Source organism: Crocodylus porosus, unplaced genomic scaffold (genome assembly GCF_001723895.1).
Source record: "Crocodylus porosus isolate Cpor-Errol unplaced genomic scaffold, CroPor_comp1, whole genome shotgun sequence".
Taxonomy (NCBI): domain Eukaryota; kingdom Metazoa; phylum Chordata; order Crocodylia; family Crocodylidae; genus Crocodylus; species Crocodylus porosus.
The window spans coordinates 105,675,108-105,679,765 of NW_017728918.1; the positions used below are offsets into that span (position 1 = coordinate 105,675,108).

Here is a 4,658-nt window from a genome sequence, read left to right on the forward strand (position 1 = left end):
TACCACTACGACCTTGAATGTATTTTTTATGCCTTGTGTTGCGTCAGGATTGATGGTAGCTTAGTTCAGGGGTTTTCACCCTTTTTGGGTCAGTGTACTCCTGGCAGCTAGACGAGAAGGCAGGAGTCCCACGGCAGTCAGAAAAGCGGGGGTAGGGGGAAGATCACCCAGCAGCCAGTCAGCAAGCAAGGGCGGGGTCCCCCAGTGGAGAATTGGTGAGTGTCTCTGTGATGGCAGAAGTGCTGGTGGCACAGCAGCAGTGGAAGTGGCAGCAGTGCGGCAGTGGCAGAAATGCTGGTGGTGGTGCCTGCTGCTGAGTACCCCCTGAGGCCATGGCAACTACCCCCAGGGGTATGTGAAGCCCCCTGGCTTAGTTTATGGATTTAGATAGAATGGTTTGGATAGGGATGATCCTGCCTGAGGCAGGGGGCTGGACTACAGCTCCCTTCCAGCCCTACTTTTCTATGACTCCATGAATCTATGGTTTTTAATTAATACTTTTTATTAGAAGTCTAGCAGAGTATGGCACAGGGAAATCCAATATTTGGAAGCTGAAACAACTCAGACCAAAAAAATGCACCTTATTTCTCAATAGCAATGGCATAGTTACCTACTGGAACAAATACCCTACAAGTGTAGTGGATTTTCCATCAGTGGAAGTCAATACTGGATTCTTGATCTACATGGTGTGCTGTGGGCTTGATATAGCAATCATTAAGTAAGGTTCTTTGGCCTGTGTGGCAGGAAGTCAGATTAGACTGTTATAATACCACCTTCCATCTACCCTCAGATTCTATTAATGTGCGAAACAGGATTAAGTTACCTGCCCACACTGATATTCTGATTTACCCCAAAACACAAAAATCTCATATTCTAAAAATCTTCATCTTCTAAAATGACCGATTGACCCAGGTAAGGGAACTTTTCATGGTTCTAATCTAGTGCAGACAGAGATTAAAATTACTAACTATCAAATAATTGTTTGTGGCATATATGAAAGAGTTGAACTGTATCCCTAACCCCACATCCTAGTACAGATGTTGGCAACGTTTTGGTACCATGGGCTGGAGCTTGTGACCTGGTTTCCTGTTATGGATCACAGATCTCTACCCCCTGGGAGCTCAAAAAGCTTGTGCTTACCATCACTGGAGATACCCAGCCCCTCTGCAGTAAGGGTAAGTGCAGGCACAAGAGAGCAACAGGGAGGGCTATGGAGGAAGTGCTGTGCAGGGATTCGGTGGCTCAGCACAGCTGAATGGCACTTGATGCCCTGGGCCAGATCCAACTCTGTGTAGACTGGATCTGGCTCATAGGCCATAGGCTGCTGACCCCTGTCCTAGTGAATGGGCAGTGTCAAAAAGCCAGTCAAAAAGTGGCAACTTTTGTGGCAGTATCTAAGGCTCTAAACAGATATTACCCTTAAGAACAGAAGAAATGTCATTTTGAGTCAGACCAATGATCTCTCTAGCCCAGTACCCTGTCTCTGACAATGGCAGAAGTAGATGCATCCAACCGGGTATCTCTAGAGTGATCTATCCCCTATTTAATACCCTCCCTGACAGCCATAAACATTTTTTATGGCAACACAATTTCCATTCCTGGGGTGTGCAGAATTGGGCCCTTGAAGCCCCAGGATTGCCTGTCTGGGTTGACCCATTGAGATGCATCCCAGGATTTCCTCCATCAGGGGATTCCCTGGGTGTTTATCGTGCTGCTGTGCCCCAACTCGGGGCACATCTTTGCAAATGAGAGAATACTGAGTCCCCCTGTTGAAGATGTGTGTCCCAGGAATGCCCTGGCAGGAGATTTCCCAGGTGCACAGATCATGCTGCTGTACCCCAAGGCAAAGTGCATCTGTAAGAACCTAGGGTTCCCCCATTTGAAGCTGTCCCACCTGGCCTCTGAAGCCCCAGGATGGTAAGGGCCCAACTTTGCAGGTTATCTGCTTTTAGCACTGGCCTAGTCCCAGCTATTTTATAGGCTTTTTAGGGGCCCTCTTCCAAAATTTTAACAAAGCTCAGCACCCTGAGCATTGAGCACTTGAAATCTAACCATTTTTGAGTCCTCAAATGAGAGCTGAGCTCTTTGGCAAGTCTGGACTCTGCTGTGATTGATAAGCCCTGTGAAAAATCCCCTGTATCTCTCCCTGCTTCAACTGCCTGTGAGTAAAGAGGGAACAGTATTATTTCCTCTCTCAACCTTTTATCTATCTTATCTATTTAGACTCTGTTCTTCAAGTTCATCAAAGCAGAGGCCCTCATCTTGAGAGAGTGGGTAGAGTGCACATTGTAGGCACTGCTGATTTTGATCAAGGCTTTCAGCTGTTCTGTAAGCCAAATGATAATACTGTAATACCAGGAGAGGAAAAATACTCAGTGCTTAAAAACACCCATGGACTAAAAAATTGCTAAAATGCAAGGAAAGGAAAAGCATAACCATGCATTCCACAGTCACAGAGCACTCCAATATGCCCTTTTAAACTCTGTGGCTGAGTAACCATATAACCCAGCTAGAACTCCATTAGAAATCACAGGCCTGTACAAACAAAGCAAAGTTCAGAAAAAGTGATAATGGACTGAGCAAAGGGCAGAGTGGAAGTAGAGCAAAACAGAGGATAACAAGGCAGCACAGTGCTAGAGAAACGTCTCCAGCAAGGTGGTGAGACAAGACCAACCATGGACAGCCCACTGTTCATATTTGTAAGGGAGCTACCGGGCTGGGTTCTCTTTACTGGGATATTCCTGCCGGTGACTTTGCTTCTCCTCCTGCTCATTGCCTACTTCAGGATCAAGCTCTTGGAGGGTGAGTCAGCCCCCTGGGGACGAGTGGGTAGGCAGACAGTTTTGTGCATAACAAAATACTTCTTTTGTATACTAAATTACAGGAACCTGGGATGCACAAGACAAACTTACCCAAGACTTCTAAAGTTACTGTGCCCCATTTTAAGTCAACTGAGGAATGGCTTAAAATCACAGCTTGGGATTTTAGACTGAAACTGCATTTAAACCACAGAATTTTACTGACTAGAGGCATGGAAAAGTGTTACACCCATTTTTATTACAAGAAACCACAAAGTAGAAACTATACTGTGGCTGGCTAGACTACAGACCAGTTCCTTCTGGGCCTTTGCTGTATAATACTTCAGTTATTGAATGAGTCAGTCCTGTGTGTTTGATCATTAAATGTATAGTCTGTAAATGTTTTATGTAAAAAAGGGGCTTCCCATTCTTTGACATCCCTCCCCAAACTATCTTAGCAGCTAGGAACAGACATTCAAAAAAGCCTGAGCCTGAATCGATTCAATCTTTGCAGGTCAGTCTAACCTGGCTAGGCTGAATCTGTTTTCAACTGCATAGACTTTCCCTCTGGACTGAGGAAATGCAGGCACGTGCCTGCAGTGGCTCAGGCTTGAAGCCGTGGGGAACTAGAGCAGCCCTCCTTTTCCTTCCACAGTCCTGAGCTGAGGTGGGGCCTGGTTAGGCCCCAGCAGGATGCTCTGATTAGGATTGGGTTTGAACCCCCACCCTGGCTTGCACTGGCCCAGGCATTCTCCCCACCACCACTTGCTGCTCAAGGGGCAGGAGTATTGCCAGCCCCCAGCCCCTGGCTAGCACTCTGAGGCAAAGGGTGGGTGTGCAGTGCATGTATCTGTTGATGATACAGTCTCCCTCTCCCTGCGTCTTCATTCTGTCTGCAAACCTGGCAGGTGAAAGAGCCAGCAGGGGGCTGATAACACAGCATTTATCAGCCCATTAACAAAACAAAAGCCTCTCCCATTAGTTTAAGCTTTTCTTAAACAGCTTTTTCCAAGGAAGGAATAGAGGGACATTACCAGTTGACCTGTTGATTAGCTCCAAAAAGCCCTAAGCAGACACCGTCCTGTCTGCCTTTGGTCTTGTCCCAGTGAAATTGGAAAGACACACACAGACACCTCTCAGCATTAGCTAATATCTCACATACTGGCTAGCGTCCATATAGCTGGGGTCCATGCTGTGAGAGATAGAAGGCGGGGGGCGGGGGGGGGGCAGTGGCAAGGTAGGGGAGCAGGAGGAAGCCAGGTGCCACTTCCTGCAGGGTGTGCTGGAGCTCTGGCTAGGGAACAGAGGGGCAGGGCCACCCCTGTTCTCTGGAGCAGACAGCCCGGCCCAGGGCTGCAAAGCTTCTGGGATGCTGGGGGACTCTGGTTTAACTGAAACCAGAAAGGGGTCTGGGACAGACATTGCATAAACCGGTTTGACCCAGATCAGTAAAGTATGATATTAAATTCAACCAGGTTCATCTTAAACCAGTTTCAGCCATTTTGAAACTGGTTTATGTGCACTGAGCTTATGTTCTGTTACAGGTTTAAATCAGTTTCTCATCACTTAAACCAGTTTATGTGTAATGTCTGTCCCTAGCTGGAAAGACCTGGCTGCCATTCAAACCTGAGCTATATGGACACTTACAAGCAGGGTTTGAATTACGCTTCGATTCTTGAGGGAGTGTGCAAAAGAAATTGTCTGGGGTCTGGCCTGTGCGCATAGGTCCCTGCCAGTACCGTGGGGCTGGGGCCAGCGGCAGTGACAGCCAGAAGGAGCCGCCGCCGCTGCCACCACAGTCTGGGCTGCTTAGAAAGGCACAAGGCAGGCAAGGGACTGATCATCCTGTTGGGGGGGGGG

General features: G+C 47.7%; 1 long non-coding RNA gene across 1 annotated transcript in view; it reads left to right on the top strand.

Annotated features, from left to right (window-relative positions):
* The first annotated feature begins 2,587 nt into the window (after window positions 1–2,587).
* LOC109312014 overlaps window positions 2,588–4,658 on the top strand; it is an 8,289-nt gene continuing 6,218 nt past the window's right edge. Inside the window, exon 1 of the long non-coding RNA XR_002101686.1 lies at window positions 2,588–2,802. This is a non-coding gene — a long non-coding RNA (uncharacterized LOC109312014). The remainder of the gene's footprint in view (window positions 2,803–4,658) is intronic.